The sequence below is a fragment of the Cydia pomonella genome, chromosome 16 (genome assembly GCF_033807575.1).
Source record: "Cydia pomonella isolate Wapato2018A chromosome 16, ilCydPomo1, whole genome shotgun sequence".
Classification (NCBI taxonomy): Eukaryota; Metazoa; Arthropoda; class Insecta; order Lepidoptera; family Tortricidae; genus Cydia; species Cydia pomonella.
The window spans coordinates 12,350,263-12,371,126 of NC_084718.1; the positions used below are offsets into that span (position 1 = coordinate 12,350,263).

At 37.0% G+C, this 20,864-nt stretch overlaps 1 protein-coding gene across 1 annotated transcript in view; it reads right to left on the minus strand.

The window, feature by feature from the left end:
* The window catches only part of LOC133526354 (probable G-protein coupled receptor CG31760), a 146,148-nt gene that overhangs the window by 101,047 nt on the left and 24,237 nt on the right, over positions 1-20,864 (minus strand). The window lies entirely within an intron of this gene.

Genomic DNA, 20,864 nt, shown 5'->3' on the forward strand with positions numbered 1-20,864 from the left:
TGCCAAGCTATTTTATAGTTACTACTAGATAATGCCAAGGATTGTACAATTACCGCGGCACTGCCTTCTAGTGAAGCCCGCAAATAATGAAACTTGTTTACATCATCGATTGAGTCGTCATTATTAATCAAACTATCAAATGTGTCGCGAAACTCAAGCCATGTATCATACGAGCCTCCAAATTTCGGTAAAGAAATGGTGGGTAACTTACATTTTATATGTGGATGACGCCGTGTATTGTACTCGGAACCCCCATCGCTAGGCGCGACCTTAGTATGCATGGTTACCAATTCCCTAGCCGCCGCGACTGACGAGTAGTACAAATCCTCGAAATCCGACCTCTCGTTCAATTGGGCCTCGTCATCCTCCGCCATACACTCCAACTTGGTTTGAATCTCATCATACGTGTTGTAAACACATTCCAATTTAGCAATCCGAAGTTGAAGTTCCGTCACCTGAGCCGCACACAATACTTTTTCGGCTAACTCGCGTATATAACCTGAAAATTTAGTTAAACGCGACTTAATATGACCCCTCTTTTTAACTAACTCTTTAATTAATGCTTCATTCATCTTAGATTGCACTTAGTATTTACCTTCTTAGCACTATCAACGCTCTGTTCCACCAAAACACCAGCACAATGAACCAAGAACGTAAACTAAACCACTTTCTTATGAATTTAATGTTAATTACTCCGATGTTGTTTACTATAAGCAATCCGGGCAAGTTATGGCGATAAGTACCTACGTATGGCGGCCGCGCGTCCCGATAGATATGGCAAAAAAACGTTTGTCCGCGCTCGGCCGATGCACTTATTGTGCAATTATGTAATTGAAGAATTTGTGTTTTAAAGTCTGATTTATTTGTATTGTAGATTATTAAATAGGTTTTGGTTATTGTTTTAAGACGTAATATAGGGTTTTTTAGGCTAAGTTTATATTTAAGTTGTGTCAAATAGAGGAATATTATTGAAAAATAGCTATTAATGACTCTTATGTAAATGATAGAAAGATATTAAGGAACGGACTCACTTTTAGCTCTCTTAACCTGTTCACTCCTTATAGACGACGTCGGAATATAGTTTTCCGGGATAACGGTAGAACAGTTGACCACTTTGTAGCTGATGGGTGAAGATATAGCCGCCTCGGGATGTTTCAAGCTGCACTCCTCACTGGAAATCCGGTATGTTGGATGCGCAGGAAATATTTCACACGATGCGTTTCTCCTTTGTCTCAGCCGTTGTGGAGGTCCTTTGTCCTTAATATCTCGTAGCTCGCTGATTCAAATAATTATCTGGCATCGAAGACCATGTTGAGGATTGTAGAAGGACCAGGCAGAATAAAAAAAAATGTTTAAAAATAGAAATGTACTGTATTCTGCCACACGAGTACATATAAAAATAGGAAAGATCAATTGCTTGTTTCAAGTTCAAAATTGCAGTGACACAGCGTTAACTAAAAGTGAATATCATAGACAGAGGTCGCCCCCGTCTCCCGCAGTCCCCGCTGAAGCCTTGCGTTTCGTTCCAACAGATAATAAAGACTTCGTTTGGGTCTGTGTCATAGAGTACAAAAGAAGAGGTTGTGTAAGTAGATGAGATTGGAGAGGAATGAGGAGATAATTGAGAACTATTTATAATTTTTTCGGCAAGAGATTTTCCAATTTCTGAGAAATAATGATTTACAGCATTAACGGCAAGCAGAGGAGTTGCTTCACTCTCTAATAGATCATTATTGCTACTCCTGGCAGGTTTTCTATGTGTTATTTCATTTACAGCTCTCCAAAGTGTTTTTGAATTTTTACTTGCTTTCATTAACTTGTCTTTATCAAATTTACGTTTTAGCTTTTTAATTAGGTTATTAAGAAAATTGCGGTATCTTTTATAGGTTATTTTGAGTGTAATATTATCGGGGTCTGAGCGAAGCTTCCTCTGCATGTCGTTTCTATTTCTAATACAGCGGAGGATACCGAGGGTAATCCAGGGCTTAATAATGCGGCTGCTTCTGGGCACAAGGGTAGTTATAGTGTTAGATGTGAGACATGACTGAATATTATGTATTATAAAATTAGCGAGTTTATTAGGGTCATAAATATTATATAGCTCAGCCAAGTTGCATTCAGAAAGGGAACTTAGTGCTTTATCAAAATTGGTTGTAGTTATAGTCTTGAGATTTGTTTTAAAGGGATTAGCCCTATTCAATTTTAGCAGAACCATCGCATGGTCTGTGATGGTTGTTTGTAATACAACGACAAGGGCATTTAAATTTAAATTATTTTTACCACTTTTTATGATTATATGGTCGAGACATGTTTTGTCTCTGGTTGGCAGAAGATGTCCTGGTAAAGCACCATGCATCGCTAACATGTTTAAATAATTGAGTCGATTTGTGCGCTCGTAGCATTGCTCGGTAGATTTATGAATGAGGTTAATGTTTATGTCCCCAGTTATTATTAGGTTTTTGCAGGTCATTATAGTTTCAAGATGCGAATTTAAACTATTTATGAATTCATCAGCATTATATATTGAAGGTGACCGATAGATACCCAAAATTTTCATATCCGAAATTGTTACTTCAAGGCAAGACGCGTGTGTTAGTTTTATTTCTCTGACTTGAATGTTATGTGTATTTCTCACATAAATGACCACCCCGTCATTTTGATTAAGATGATTAGTAGTGGAGAATTGTAAATAGTTTTCTATTGATGGTACAGGTTTGTCAGGGTGTAGTCTGCATTCACTAAGAATAATAAGGTCAATATTGAAGTCTAACTGCGCCAGAGTCGTAATGAGGTTATCTAAATTACAATAAATACTCCTAATGTTTTGGGAAATGATAGTGAGATCCGTCAGTGAGAACTTAATATATTTAGTTAAGTCTTCACACTTACATGTCATAGTTTGTGCCACCGAGAGATCATCTATTTCGTGAATTGCCGATAAAGTGCTGTCCATTATGTAGTATTAGTAGAAACTGAATTGGGTATCCTAAATCGTTTAATTTGTAAGAGTGATACATATTTTAGGTATAGGTCTCTAGGACTGTGTATAGCAAAAAATGAGTGTAAGGCCAAAGGTAAGGCGAAAGTGATAGTAGGGTACTTATATCGCAGTTGTATGTTTTTCGATTGTGTTGTATGTTTAGTGTGGTGGGTAAGTGTGAGTTTACTAGTTTTATACGTTATATTATTAGGATTATGTTTATTAGTTGATATAGATTGCTTATGGTTTAGAGTGGGCTCGAGTGTTGGGACAATGCTTATCCATCGTAACGTAGAAAAACATATAGGTTGTATGGTGTGTTGATGTGTATTATAAGATTGTGTAACATATTTGTAAGTGGCGCTGTGACCAGGACTACATGCGATATGAGATAGTGTCACTATTACATATTGACTCAGTACATAGTTTAGCGTATAAAAAGATGCGTTTCGGATACCAGGAAGACATAAGTTATACAAGGTCAAAATATTTAAAGTTAGGGGAAACTGTGGCTTATAATATAGATTTAAAGTCATTCTGCTACCAGGAGTACATAGGTTGTACACAGTTTTGATGATTACAAGTAACGAAAATAGTGGATATTTGTAAGTGGCGTTGTTACCAGGAGTACATGCGATATGAGATAGTATAATTATTACATTTTGAGTCGGTACGTAGAGGTTACGATGGGCTACATATCGGGTACCAGGGATACATAAGTTATAGAAGAACAATACTATTATAACATTTACATTTTGTGGAAATTGTAGCTTATAATATAGATTTAAGGTGACTCTGCTACCAGGAGTGCATAAGTTACATACAGTTATGATAATCATAGGTAGTACAGATAGTAAGTACTTACAAGATGTGACGTGCATTCGCATTGCAGTGTCGCTTATGTTGCTGTTTATGGGCACAAAAATACATAGGATAAGTGTTATGTAGTACAATGTATACAGTCATGTTTGTAAGAATAAGTTTTGTACTTGCGCCTCACTTTTTATCTGAATTACATTTGTACGTAGGAATATCATAACTGTCGCAGCAATTTGAAGATTTTGACACGTTTTGCAACAAGTTTATTTTAGTTTGTAAGTCTACGCCTGCGTATTCTGATTTTTATAATAGGTTATGAATTAGTTCTGGATTAGCTATGGATCTGATCTGTCAGTGTCAAAAGTGACTTTTTGGTTGAAGTAATGTCACTTCTGAAACTGACAGATCCGATTCATAAATAATCCAGATCTAATTCACAACCCGTAATTAAAATCAGAATACGTATGTATACATCTTTATTTAGAAGTGGTATTTATGTAAGTATTTAAGTTCTCTTGACCTCACATGTGGCACCAAAGGGCATTTTAGACCACGCTACCTTAGCTAAATGCTTTTTAAAATTAAATTTAAAAGAGTAAAATAAGAAATAAAACGAAATGTAGGTTTCATTAAACCTGTAACAAGCTTTTTGTCTTTTACGATACAATTTAGTACAATTTGTATACATTAAGAGCTTACGACTTAATGTAACACTCCATAGCATAATAAAATACGGCACTTAGCAATATTACTTCCTATAAGGGCAAGGCCCGGAAAGATATACATATTTTATGTTTGTAGAGGAAATATGCGTTGAGTCCTTTTACCCAAGGAAGTTAATTTTATTAAAACTCTCATACACTTCCTAAAATATATAGGTATACTCTTTATTAAAAATACGGATCTAGTCAGTACCGCGAACGCTATTGTGTATGTACCTAAATATACACATGTTATGTAGCTTCGTTTGTGTCCCAGGCGATGCAGTGTCTGTGGAGAGGTCACTTCACCCACGTTGGCTTTGCCGCGTGGAAAACAACACGGGGAGTGGCAGTCACCAGTGATAAGTCCAAACAGATAGGCGTAAGTTAGGACGCTAGGGGTCACTCCTGACAGTGGGAGGGTCCTTCGTAGGCCCACTGATCAGTTAGCGCCCGCTAAAGCCGGGCAGCCCCCGGTCAGTTAGGTACTGATCCGCCTCGGTACTGGTCTGTTCCTTTTGGGTGTAGGGAGCACTAGCCTTCAGCTGGACGACCGGAGTCGTAACGTACTTCACCTGCTGAAAATCAGTCAAAAAGAAATAATAACACAATCCGCTTATCCATGCGTATTGCGACATGGAATGTCCGTACTATGAGGACAGGCCTCCCGAACACCATGGGAGGCTCAAGTAACAGCAACGCATGTGACCTGCGTAAGACGGCTGTAATGAGCTTGGAATTAGAGAGGCTTAACATATCAATAGTAGCCCTACAAGAAACCAGGCTACCTGATGAAGGCTCACTGCGAGAGGCGCAATACACGTTCTTCTGGAGGGGTAAGGGGGCTGATGCTGTTCGTGAGCATGGCGTTGGCTTCGCCGTTCGTAATGATTTGCTTAAAACAATCGAAAAGCCTCATGGCGTCTCCGAGCGTATAATGGTGTTGCGAGTTAACACAACCAGCGGCTACATTACAGTCATCTCCGCGTACGCTCCAACACTACCATCAACGGACCAAAAGTATACAGCTATTTAAGATACGCGAGCAGCCGCGATACCTTCATACTCGTACGCGCCCCGGCCGCCGGGACCCGGCGGGCTGGTCAACGACACCTTCCCGTAACTCATGAAGCCCTGGTACTTGCTCCTTGCTAAACTCATTTTTTAGACAGTTTATTCGATTTTGGCCACCGTAGCCGATGGAGACTAACAAGCAATGGTAAGCACTTTTCGTAGTCTATGGATGTTGCTATATTAAGGGTGTCACATGTGCGTTTATGACTTATGAATCAATTGTTTCTACTATACACCCTAAAATAAAAATAATAATTTGAGCTATCGTTTTCTTTCGTCCTCTTGACTGCGGCGAGCTGTGATTGGTCCATTTCATTATCGTTGACTAAACCGTTTCAAAATGAATATTATAGTTGAGTTGGGAGCCCATACATGAAAAGTACCCAATTACAGTTTGGTATACGAAATCTTAATTCAACCATTACAGTCCACGAGTAGAAAAAAGTAATTAATACATAGCTTGTTGGACATTATATTTAAATCCACCAAACAATCGAACACTATGACCTTTCGAATATCGTCCGAGATAGTACTTGCGTTCAGTAGCAAATGTATACACTCATACTAAATACTCGTACCTACTAATCAATATGTAAACAGTACCCCTAGTGTAACTTTGATCGACATCATAACGTGACGAACGCGTTTGAGTTAAGTCTCATTTTGTATAGGATTTTGAGTTTCCAAAACGTCCCGCTTGGCGCGCTCTTTCGAAATCCAATACAAAATGAGACTAAACGCAAACGCGTACGTCACGTTTGGAAATCGAATTTAGTTACACTAGGGGTACAGGCCCTAAGGCAACACAACAAGCTATTAGGGGCCTTATCTCCAAAATGGAGTTAATTAGAATTCCGGTTTCTTTGAGAATTTTACTTATTTGACCTCAGGAATGCACCCTTCAAAAACAAAATGCGGATTTTAAAAAGAAAACCGTGTATATGTCAACGCCAAACGTCAAATAACAAACATAAAGGACCCACTTATATGGCAGAAGGAGATGGATGTATGAATGTTTGCATCATGTGTTTCCTGTTGAAGCTCAGTGGTGCCCTCAATAAATTTCTACAATTTTATGTACCACTAACCGGTTTTCAAAATTTATTTTTCGTATCGCATTAACGGTAAACTTCTCTTTGCGTTGCGTAAACCTAGACATTGATATACACCGTGTTTTTTTTGATTTGCGTTAATTTCGAGGGTGCATTCCTGAGCTTAAATTAAGTAACTTTCTCAAAGATACCGATATTCTAACTCCATTTCGGAGATAATCAATCATAAATTTTTATATTATAAGGCCCTTACGAGCGTGTACACTTGCTTTAGGACCTGTTTACTTATTAGTTAGTGTTTAGTGCGAGTTCATTCATTTGCTACTAAACGTACGTACTATCTCGGACGATCGATGTTAGAAATGACATTGATATGTCACAGTTTTCAATTGTTTGGTTGAGTTAAATGTAATGCCCGTGTTACAACAACGCTATATGCAACATTTAGTTACTTTTTATAAAAATAAAAATAGTAAAAAAAAAACAAAAAAAATATTTTTTTTTGAAAATTAACTATGCCATTTAGTTTCCTTAAACGTACTTACCGAAACCCCGGAGTTAACGCAATTCAATAAAAACACGGTGTATATTGATGCCGAAGTCACTTAATAGGTAAGATAATAATCAACTCACAAAAACTTCTTTGAAGAAAAAAAGGTCTTCTTTAGATATGAGAAAGGATTTCACGATTAGGCACGGTACGGCACATCTCGGTAGCCATCAAACCACGTTCAGGAGGCGTATTCTGATTGTGATAACAGGTTATGAATTTGATCTGGATTTGTACCGGATGTCTTGCCCAGATCTTAAAATTGATTATTTCATGATATAACAATCATTTCATGAAATTATCAGTTGGCCACATCATGAAACTGTTTAACCTATCATGAAGTGATCAATTTTATAAATAATTTTTAATTAAAAAAAACCGCCTTCAAAAAATATCCAATAAAGAAAATAGTAACTATATACACAGTAAGATAAAACACTAAAAAGTTAGAAATAATAAAGTTTTTTCTGTATTATAAATCCAAAGTTCGTTAAAGAACCCCTTTACAAAATATATTATTTACTTACAAATCAATAATAATAAACAATATTTGGAGTCGGTGCCAGCAACGATATAAAAATAACTAGTGATACAACTTAAATGTCGTTTTCAATTCAATAACTTAGAAATTAGTAGATAATGTAGATATGTTTACAAAATCTTAATCCCATTATATCGTTGCTGGCACCTACTCCAAATATTGTTTATTATTATTGATTTGTAAGTAAATAATATATTTTGTAAAGGGGTTCTTTAACGAACTTTGGATTTATAATACAGAAAAAACTTTATTATTTCTAACTTTTTAGTGTTTTATCTTACTGTGTATATAGTTACTATTTTCTTTATTGGATATTTTTTGAAGGCGGTTTTTTTTTAATTAAAAATTATTTATTTTTTGCTTTTTAGTGATGTAAATATATATATATATATATATATATATATATATATATATATATATATATAGCCATCATGATGTGGTGTGCACCATTTGCAATAAAATGATATATCCTCAGCAGCGTACGAGACTAGTAACTACAAATCTAGACAATTTACTTCCTGCTGTTTTAATCGCTTTAGGTAATATCGTGACCTGTACTCGTTGTTCAAATCATATTAAAAAACGAAAAATTCCTGCTCAGGCAAACTGGAACAAAATGACCGTTTCAGATATTCCTGACTTATATTGTTTAACTTAGTTTTAATTTTAGACACTTGGAGACCTTATACATCTCTAAATTTTTACTTTTATTTTGTGTTTAATTTGATTGTGTATACCTATATTTTTAATAATTCTGACACTTAGAGACCTTTACATCTCATAGTACATTTAAGTTAATTTAAGCTAGTAATTTTGTGTAGCTATTGCGTCTTTTATCTGACATACAAGCACAAAATGTTGTGTCTCACAGCTACATGTTATTACTATTTCTTCCTATTTCTTTTTGATAGCGAGTCGGGTGTGTTGGGAACGCAAGATACCTAACACTCCTCCTCGCTTCGCTCGTTGTCGTACCTAACGGTGACTCTGGGACTGTATTTATTTTTTGATAGCGAGTCGGGTGTGTTGAGGGCGCAAGATACCTAACACTCCTCCTCGCTTCGCTCGTCGACGCGCACCTAACGGTGACTCTGGGGCTGCATTTCTTTTTTGATAGCGAGTCGGGTGTGTTGGGGACGCAATATACCTAACACTCCTCCTCGCTACGCTCGTCGTCGTACCTAACGGTGACACTGGGACTGTATTTCCTTTTTGATAGCCAGTCGGTTGTGTTGGGGACGCAAGATACCTAACAATCCTATTATGCCTACTTAGCAGAAAATAATTATGCAATGTAATAGTACGCTATAGGATTATTATGGTATCTAAAATGATTATTTATTTATTTTGACACTTGTAGAGACTTTACTCCTCCAAATTTTATTAGTATTAGTACTCTGACATTGGGGACCTTTTACATCTCCAGATTTAATGTGTTTTTAACCATAGAGACTATACATCTCTATTGTATTGTATTAATTATTTATTTTAAGATTATTATAATGTAATGTTTACCCAGGTATTGGCTGTTGTATTTATAAATGTTGTTATGTATTTTTCATGTCACTATTTATGATGTTACTATAAATGTTGTATTGACTTGTAAAAGAGCCCTTGAGGCCTACTTGCAGAATAAATTTTTGAATTTTGAATTTTGATGCTAAACCAAAGTCGACCAAAGTAATGTTCTACGAAACAATGTTCTGCAAAATGTGTCGTATGCGTGGTATTAATAATTCCAACTATACCTTTATGCAAAATTACCATTCGACCGAAAGTGTTTCTGCGAAACATGTTATGCCAAGTGTGTTTCCGACCAATATTGTTCTGCCACATGAGGGTAACCCTTATTGTTAATGTGCTTGTTTTTGCTTGTATGTAAATTCCATGTTGACGTGTAAAAGTGCCCTTGTGGCCTAATTGCTGAATAAATGTTGAAGTTGAAGAAGTTGAATGTTACCTATTATTTTATGCTGGGCTGTAACAGTACATAAACTACAGGGTATAACCCTCGATAAAGCTGTTATAGATTTAGGAAAACAGAATTTTGCTATGGGACAAGTATATGTAGCAGAGTAAAAACTGGAAGGAATAGCTCTATCTGATTTAGAACCCACTAAACTGTTAACTAAACCCCACGATGAACGGGCATTAGCAGAAATGCAACGGTTGAGAAATCTCATTACTGACTAAAGGTAGACAGGTACCTATTCATTAGGCCAAGAAAGCGGTTTGCTAGTATTGACAAGGTTTCCCGTGTATTCATCATCATTAAAGTAAACGTACTGTTGCAACAACGGAAGCTATCTACCCCCTATCTCTTTACCGTTAAGGAATTGTATCTTCCATCATCAGCTCTGCAACGAGATGATGACTACCAGGCGCAAATACCTAAATAGCTTTACGAAGTATATGAAAAACGTTAAAATTGCCTATAAAATTTTAAGAATACCACTAGTTTCTCAAGGATACCATCATCAGATCCTGACCTGATGACTATGGGACCACCTGGGAAGTATACCCTATCAAACAAAAAAAGAATTTTGCAAATCGGTCCAGGCGTCTTTGAGTAATCGGTGAACATACATAAAAAAAAAAAAAAAAAAAATATTCCGACGAATTGAGAACCTCCTCCTTTTTTGAAGTCGGTTAAAAATGGCGTTTCACGAAGTATAATGTATGTATTTATGTCACTTTATTTCACAATAAACAAGTTTACTTACACGAAATAGATAACACAAAGTAAAATATGTAAGTACCTGTACAAAGGCGAATTTATCCCTAAAAGGTATCTCTTCCAGCTAACCCTTGAGAAAAATCAAACCTGGTCACGACATAGATATGATCTGTCAGTACATATTTAAATTATTTTTACACGGGTTACTCACGTATTACTCGACTCGAATGTTTTTATTTGACTAAAGGGTCTGTTTCACAATAAAGTCATCGTTGGGGTTTCACAATCTTCAGATAAGTTTAACTGGTAGATACAGTGCTAAGATTTGTAGGATTTACTTGGACATTGTGAAATAGGCCCTTAGTATAGTAATACGTGAGTACGTCTAAAAATAATTTAAATATGTTTGAGTCTCACGGGAGTTTTATAGTTGGAATGATCTGTCAGTGTCAAAAGTGACAGATCATATGTATAACCGTTTATTACAATCAGAATACGCCTCAAGCGGTTCGAACGGTAGTATTTTGATTTATTTTATGACGCAATTCTGATGGCTCTTCCAATATTTTATAGCAATACTTTCAATATCGTATGAAACCCAGTTTCTTACTAATATTATTATTAGGGCCTATTTTAGTTATATGCTAGTTATAGTAATCATCTGTATATATCCATTTCTTATATCTGTTTATTTTTGATTTTGTAAATCCTGGTAAGGGCATTTATTCGTGTGATGAGCAATGGATATTTGTTCCTGAGTCATAGATGTTTTCTATGTATTTAAGTATTTATAAATATTTATATATTATATATATCGTTGTCTAAGTACCCTCAACACAAGCCTTATTGAGCTTACTGTGGGGAACTTAGTCAATTTGTGTAATAATGTCCTATAATATTTATTTATTTATTTATTTATTTATTATGTATATTGTTATTGTCAATAAATATTTTTCCTATATTATTCTACCTAAGACATACACTAGAGGTATCTATATAAAGTTTAGTTAAATATAGTATGTAATAAATTAAAACACAGGTAAGTGAATATAGAAAACGCATTAATTTGTAAGTGTGTCTCTTACTGTGTATCTTGCCCCCAAGCTAAATAAATTGTTATTTTTAACTCACATCACTTTAATTTAAATTCCGATAGTATATTTTATAAAAATGGATATTTAAAAAGTGGTTAATTGATTATTAATCAGTTAACTAATTTTAACATTCCGAACATTAAAAAAGCAGCATAAAAAACAACCCAATCTCAAAACAAATTAGATATGTAACCATAAACCAGAAAGCGAACTAGAGAAAAATGGAACTTAGGCACCTATTTTCCCGTTCGCCGTCACCCATAAACAAGGCACAAACTTTGATAATAAAGACTGTCCCGCCTTGCAGAAATACGACTTACATACATTCACCGCTTTGGAATAGTTGGGTTGAGCTATTTGGACAAAAACTAGCCGTATCGTATCGTATAGGTGCGTATCTTACATGTTTTGTAGGAGCGGCAATTTTTAGGGTTCCGTATAGGGTTTTCAATCCAGTCCGGCGGATCCGGTAATCTGGCCTGATCCGGCACTCTTTATGAGCTACCGGATCCGGGAAAACAAATGTGCTCCTAAATACAGAACGCGTTATGGGTTTTGCATCTACATCTTACCTCATCACGTAAGTCGCCTTTTCCTGGGTTTAGATGTACGAGTACCTAAGCTTTGATTGGAAATAGTATGATATTATGGCCAAAATCCAGTCGGATCCGGCCGGATTGAAAATCAGTCCGGTTGCAATCCCTATAGTTCCGTAGTCAACTAGGAACCCCTATAGTTTCGCCATGTCCGTCTGTCTGGCCGTCTGTCCGTCCGCGGTTGTGCTCCGTGATCGTTAGTGCTAGAAAGTTGAAATTTGGCATGGATATATCAATCAGTTACGCCGACAAGTCGTAAAATAAAAACTAGATAAAAGTTTTTTTAGGGTGGCTCCCCTACACGAAAAGCTGGGATGTTTTTCGTTTTTCGCTTCAACTCTATAGTGTGTGGTGTCATTGGGTAGGTCTTTTAACATGCTCTTGGCTGGTTTTTAATTGAACATTCTCGTAACTATGAAATAGGCTAAGCAATACGTTCGGAGTGTTTGATAATTCTATTTATATTGCGGTCTTGCCTGTGCAAAATTTATGGGAAGAAAGAAATCCTATATCAGTAGAAGCCAGCCAAATTCAACTTTGTACTCGTACTCATCAAATGTATGAGATTTATTTTGTTCGAATTTGACTAACGTCTGTTGTTCAGTTTTTTCCTCCAGTACAATGAACTTCCGCCTTATACGACAATAATTTAGAACACACGAACAATAATTGGATTCGAATGACGTCATGTATTTAATAAATTAAATCTTCTGTATTACAAAAAACCACATCAATTTTATAGATCAATACTCCCGCTCGCTCCAATATTTTAAGTTTTATCATTTCATAATATACTTATTTCCGACTTATGAAAATATCTGGTGGGTAAGATCACCAGCCTAAAAATAAATATCAATGTCTGAAATGTACGACACGTTGTGGTTTTTAGCGTTCCGTAGCCGTAGTCAACTAGAAACTCATAAACATTTATTTCTATTTAATGTTATACCTACTAATATTTCCAAGAAGGTCAGTACCGTGCGTCATGTCAGTCGTGTCTCTTTAGTTGCAAGCATCCATAGGTTAGGTCAGGTACTGAAGTCACCCCCCGCGGGTTGCCCACCTTGTCGTGGTGGAGGGGCTTAGTAGCCGTGGCTTGGTCACCCACGGTGAAGCGAAGAGGCAACCAGGGCCGGCCTGTTTGAGGTGCGGGCTGGCCCGAGGAGGACGCTCCAAGTGGGCTTGGTATGCCCGCTTGTGACGCGTTGGAGGTGGACCGTCGAGGAAGAGGAGTGTCGGTATTGCGGTGAGCCGTTCTCCCTATCCTCGACGGCCGAGGTGGGATCGCAGGGGAAGAGGCGTGATGGTATCACGATGCGCCACTCTCCCTGCGACCTTGGCGAGGCCGTTCCGCTGTAGCGGCGTTGGTGGGGCTGCAGAGGAAGAGGAGTGTCGGTGTTACGGTGTGCCGTTCTCCCTGTCCTCTGCAGCCGAGTTGTGGTTTGCGGCAGAACCATGGACCTCATCTGCCGCCGGGCGCTGGGGAGTTTTCTGGCGCCCGTGGCCTCCTTGTGGCGGGCTCGGGGGGGTCCGCTACACTGCAGGACGGAGGCCGAGGAGGAAGGCGCGTCGAACCATCTGGCGCGCCTAGCGTGAAGGGCCTTCGGGCATTCACGAAGGAGCCGCTCGCGGGCGGCTGCCGCCGGTGGGGTCGCGGATGAGTACGCAAGCGTTCCTGTAACCCCACCAATAAGGCGGCGAGGTGGCATATGGGGGGTTTTTAGTGGGTATACCGTGGGCCTCATTAGCCTAGACGGGAGTCCCACATAACCACTCGGGTCACCCCCCGCACCCAGGTGGTATGCGGAATGCATTTTCCCCCCTAGAAAAAAAAAAAAAAAAAAAAAAGGTACTGAAGTCAGTGAGGCGGGGTACAGGCCAGTGAGGCGGGTTGCATATTAACAGTATTAATATCATCATTTAGATAGATGCCTTACAATTAAGTTAATTAATATCAGGCGTGTGAAGCCACAAAAAGGTCTTACGGGAACAAATTAATATTTCACGTTGTTTTCTAATAATTTAATTAAACTCTCATTTAACTTAGAATACCTACAGAAAATTTATCAACTTTGGTACAATTCATCAGCAAGAAAACGACATAATTTCATTCTTGAGTACTCTAAGGCAAATTCACTACTTATACAATACAAATAAATTTAGCTTTAGTTTGTAATGAATGTCAGACGGCATACTTTGGATTGTTTTTCATGAAATTTATCAGCATGAAGTCGATAGGTATTTAAATCCCACCCACACAAATTTCCATTATTGCCATGAAATCTCGCAAATTGAACTTCGTTCTTTGCAAAAATTAACTTTAACCATAAAAATCATAAAAAAACGTCATTTTTTTAACTAGGGATGTCAGCATTGATGATCAAACGATCCTTGCCGCCGCTGCTGGCGCCATGTCTACTAGGTAATAGAAAAAGCTCAATAAAAACTACACTTGATGCAGGGCTTTACTTCATTAGGTATCAAGTTGGTAATAGCTTAAGTGCTTGGGTACTAATGCATATGTAATAGTGTTCAGATACATAACAAGGATAACACAACAAGAGTTTTGTTGAACACTCCGTTTATCTAGTTTATGCGTGGCATATGTATACATTCATATGTAATACAATACACATATTTTATAGGCAGGAATTCAATGGAGGCAACCAGAACATACCTATACATACAGTGGGTCTTAGCACTTATATCACACGTTACACAATATGTAAAAGTTGATACGCATAAATTATTTTATTAAACTTTTACTACTCTTTTATAAAACGAGTACATAGCTGGATACTATTAAACGATGTCCTGGTACAAGTTTTAATATTGCAAGTAGATTAACTTTTAAACAACTTCTCGTTTCATAGAAAGTAATAAAGAACAAAGGTATTTATCTTATCGCAAAACAAATTTAATTATATTTAATATGAGAATTTTATTAACTACGAAGCAAAAAGTTTATCCTCTTTTTTGTTTAGTTTATATTCCAACTACTCGTAGTAATTTAATTTTCTCTTCCTCTCTGCAGATTTGACGGAGAATTTTCCATTTTCTTACGGAAGACATTCAATTTCCGTGGTAAAAGTAGTTTATTTACACGGTCTGTGTTGATGTAACAAACAAATATTGATCGTGGTCTCCTTTTTTCCTCGGGTACACTGAGTGTTTGCTGGGAGACCACCGTCTCCCACCCACTGCACCCAGTGTAATAGCATTTATTTGTAGAAGCAATGTCTTCTAAAGTGTAAGTGCCATCCCACACTAGCGTCTTTTGAGCGTCGGAGTCTAGTCAGCGGTATGGAAAATTACGTCACTGCACATTTGCGCCAACGATGCGTCGAGCAGCAGCCAAGAGTTGACTAGACGCCGACCCTCGAGAGACGCTGGTGTGGGGTGGCGGGTGGCCCGAAGTGACGATTTAGTTTTCTGAGGAGTAGATCGCGCTACGGTTTCGTAGTAATTTTAGAGAGAGGTACAGTCACAATCGAAAGTAGCGGATGACACAACACGTCAAAATTATTGTCACCCTGGAATTCTTTTCCAAATAGAGATAAATCTTTACAGTTCGCATTCAAAAGTATGTATTACAATAAAATAAAATTGTTCTAAATAATAATAATTAATAATAGTAATTGTTCTTTTTGCTGTCAGAAAATTGTAGATACTTTTGGTGCGTTGTCTGATGCTCTACTTTTGATGCTGATTTGCTGAATGAATACTTGAATGTACTTACTGACAAAATAAAATATAACAAATATCTGGAAATTATCACGTACGACGTAATTTCATTTCAGCCAGTAAAGTATGTTGAAAAGTTTAATTAAATGAAGGTTTTTAATGAGGAGTTCCTAAATTGTGTTTTCCCTCCTCCTCTATGGAGGCGAAGCGAAGGGAGACAATAGAGAAGACGCGTAGAGCTTTATATATTTTGTGTTTCACAGCACATAAATTCGAGGAGCTACCAAATATTTTAGAGTTCCGTACCTCAAAAGGAAAAAAACGGAATCCTTATAGGATCACTTTGTTGTCCGTCTGTCTTTCTGTTAAAGACCCTTTATCTAGGGAACGCGTGGAGGTATCGAGTTGAAATTAAAACCATAGTCTCAAGTCTACAGACCCTTGAAGCTGTAAAAAACTCAAACTTCTAGGTTAACGTAAAAAATAGTATTTTATAAGTACGATCGCGATGTTACGGCCACGAAGTTTGCTGAGTGGCCTTAGTAGGTACGAGATTGAAAAGCTTGTTGATATGTGCCGAAGTCTAGTTAAAGGTATTACTTTGGCGCTTTCCATAAGGACGAGATTAGCTTGTATCTTAATACGAATAACCCCTCAAAGCATTCTTATAGCAAGTGACTAAGCGGGAGTTTTACTTGAAAACGACACATATCACTATTTTATACAATATTTTTTTACGAGTCAACAATTTTTTGTGTTTTTTTATTTTATAATAAAAGACTTCTGCATAACTAAATAATTTTACCTGGTAAGTAAAAAAAAAAAATTTTTAAGGACTGTATATTATCCTAAGCCGTGCAAACATAATCAAATTTTCGATCCCCTTAAATACCCCATGCACTGAATAACCTATCACTAGATATAAAACAATCATTATCATGATCATCATTTTGAGAAAAGCACTATACATACCTCGGCGTGAAAAATTGCCGGCCTCATAACTATACGGCCTCGCTACACTCGACCGGCAACCCGTTACTTCCCATCCTCTGTAGTATTGTACTATTGAGCTACCGTTTTGTTTCGTCCTCTGCCAATTACATAGGTACAAACCCGTTACCCGGTGGCATGTGATTGGTCAATTTATAGTTGACTATAATGTATCAAAATGAATATTATAGTTGAGTTGGGAGACCATACATGAAAAGTAATTAAATAAATATAAATAATAATAAATAAATAGGTATACGAAATCTTAATTCAACCATTACAGTCCACGAGTAGAAACACGTATATTTTGGCACTCTAAAGGGAATCGAAATTTATAGGGTACTTCCCGTTGACCTAGAAGTTATAAAATTTGACACGTAATATCGTCTTACACTACAAGTACAGAGAAACATCTCAAAATTTGTAAAACGTAAAAAAAATAAAATAAAATCATTTTGTACGTAACCTTCGGCGGGCGAGTCCGACTCGCGCTTGTCGGGTTATTTATCATTGTGGCCCAACATCAAAAAAAAGTTATGCATGTACCTCTTGTTTTGCCAAGTGCCAAGTCGTACACAATTGTTTGATTATATGTATAATTTTTTTTTATAAAATTTAACGATTATTCATTGGAAATGTGGTTGATATTTACCGATAGAGTAGATTGGGTAGTTGTCTTTGTAAAACAATTTAATTAAATACAAGGCTGGCCACGTACGACAAGGATACATTAATTAGTTAATCGAAACAATTACTCATCCATTCAATGCGACGGTCACACGCTATGTTTCTATTTGTGCCACTTATATTTATTTACGATTTACAATACTAATGCATTTTCCTTAAGACGGCATCGTCGGTGCAGTGGTGCCATCATTAAATATTTGTGGAATTGATTTTTGTTATAAACCAATCTATTTCTGTACAATCCAGTAGAGTCAAACCATGGAATTGTGTTTTCTAATAAACCAATCCATTTCTGTACAATCCAGTACAGTCAAACCAAGATAAGTTGGCAGCGACTTTGATAGCTCAGACAGTGCAAGTGTTATTCTAAACGTGAAACATCTATGAAATTATGACGTTTACTTAACACTTGCACAGGCTGGGCTATCAAAATCACTGCCAATTTAGGTTGGTCTGATTCTATATTACTATTGTACCTAGTCCTACTGATTCCCCAACTTTAAGTCGTTGTCACATAGTTTTATTTTGCTTCATCAACTAAACGGCAAATGGTGGTGACTTTTTTCCGTTTAAGTGATCATTAGATCAAGAGTGAAGTCAAAAGTAAGTAATATAAAACTACATATATCATAAAATTGTGGAATTAGTAGGACAGCAACATTAAGAGGAAAGGGGACGGCCGCTTCTCCATACAAACGTAGTCCTCATTCAGGATTAGATATTGCAGTGACAAAAAAAACCATATCGCATCTTTACGAAATTATTTACTTACGGCCCGATTCGAAGAATAATTAAGACACGCTTAAGATCTTGGAAAGATCTTTAAAAGATCGACAACTAAACGACATGTCAAAATTGACGTTTATTTCGATTCCACTGTGATCGCAATAGGATCTATCAATGATATTTCTAACGTCAAAGTGACATTGGTTGCTCGAATCGAGCTGCTTCTGTCAATTATACGACATGCAAACGATATCTAAATGAGAACTTATTGTTATCGTATCTCATTCTTCGAATCGGGCCGTTCTATTAAAGTTTGAATCGGGATGAAACTGTAGATTGAACTATCGCTTGCGGTATTTCCGGACCACTACGACCTTCAAAACTTCAAGAAAAGAGCGTACTCCCATCTCAAAGGCCGGAAACACACCTACAACTCCACTGGTGTTACGGGTGTCTATGGGCGACGGTAATCGCTTACAATCAGGCAATTTGTCGGCTTGTTTATTATTATATTATATATTATAAAAACCGGCCAAGAGCATGTCGGGCCACGCTCAGTGTAGGGTTCCGTAGTTACTCTTCCGTCACAATAAGCTAAACTGGAGCTTAAAGTATAGTAAATTGTTAACCAAGGGATGAAACGGTACCTTTCACTCGAGTTAAACCAATAGGCAAATTTGCATAATCAGTACCTAATTAAAGTAAGTCTTTTTACTATGAAGGGGAAACTTTTTACGATAACTCAAAAACAGCTAAACTGATCATGTCCGCTATAGTTTTCATTTAATGTATTTCTTAAGCTCTACTTCCACGATTTTTTTCATATTTTTTGGACCTATGGTTCAAAAGTTAGAGGGGGGGGGACACATTTATTTTTCTTTCGGAGCGATTATCTCCGAATATATTCACTTTTATTTAAAGTGCAGAGCAGAGTAAAATCGGAGCAAGCATTAAACACGAGTCAAATTCAAATAGGGAAATTAGAATCCCAATAGTTCCAATGTTAAAAAACCTGGAGGTTTAAAATTTGAACAGTGTTCAAGGCTATGCTGGGAGGTTTCGATATTTTCGAAGGTAAGAAAAAAAACCATCCTCATTAGCGCTCATACAGCGATGAAAACATAACCGATGACATCTCCAAGATTTGTGCAATTTGATTCCGCTAAGTTAGACGAGATAGAGTGCATCTATGGAGGTACGTGCGTAGACAAGACATGCGTCCTATGCCTGAAATTCATTAGTACAAGAAGGACTCGAACCACGACATCATTACTCATGTGTTTATTTTAAAGAATATCTGGAGCGAATTGTTTACGGAGCTAGAGAGCGAGACGAAATTTCCAGGAATGCTCCTAATGTGCACTTTACCAGTTCTTACTTCACCTCCGGATTATCTTGAATTCAAGTCCCTTGTCACTACTGGATGTAAAGATCAAAGAAGAAACGCTCAGTTGAGAACTAGGCTAGTCAGTTATGTGCACATGAAAGAGTTCTAAGCCATACTGAGACACAAGTCACAGAAGACGAAGCTAATACAGCAATGTACACAAAGATGAACAGAGGTAAAAAGAAGAACAATTCCAAACAGAATCAGAAGCTGCAAGCACTTACAACACCTAGTCTATTACTATCTTATATATCGAATTGAAAGCAATAAACATATACTTTCTTTACTATAAAGTGAGTATTTTTTTTGGATTCCATTCTTTTCAAATTTTTCTACACAATATTAGTTCTACTTGGGCGGCTTACAAGTCAGTATTTCGTTTGATATCTCGAAACAAGAAAATTACGAAGGTTACAAGAAACCAAACAAAAAATTTACTTGTAAACCGCCCAAGTAGACATAATATTATGTAAGTAGTACAAATGTACCTACACATACAGATGCATATGTAGATGTGCACGCACACATACATAGCTAGTTTCGGATACAAAATAGAGATAGCGCATCGAAATTAGTTTCCTTAAAATGTAAAAAATATATACTTACTTCAGTCTTTGGTTTGACCATAATGAAGAACTTCCCGTACTATTTTTGCTACAATAAGATGAATATTGCAGAGTATATTGGAGAAAAGATTATTTATGACTCCATCTGTCGCATTAATCATTGTAAGTTACATTTTGAGTTTGGGCAACCAATATTCCGAAAATATTTCGTTATGGAGCACGTTAACAGAGCAGTGAACAGCTAAAGCCTTTCGGTTGTCAAACACAGCATTCGAATGCACCAGCTGTCAATTCAGAAACGTCAATTCACCAAAAGGTAGGTAAATTCACGTTCCATCGGTACATGATTTCTGTCGGCATTGAACCGGCCAATCAGCCCTGTGTCCATACCAATATGTGGATACAATACGCTCGCTTGGTGGAATAACTGACCTACCTTTGATCGACAGTAAGATACGAGTAACTCCCATTGCTTAACTGTATGTGATCTGACTGAATGGTACGGTATGGATTGCTCGAACTTTGTTTTATTACAACAGTTTGTTTTAACAGAAACAAAAAATATAACTTATTATGTACGGTACCTAAAAATTATAACCTTTTCTTATTTTTTGTACAGGGTGCTGCATATCGCACTGTACTCACTCACTTCAATATCGCAGTGTCCCTAGACCGTTTACTATGTTGGAAATAGAGAAATAAAATATGTCAAATAAATCTATACTATTATATCGTACCTA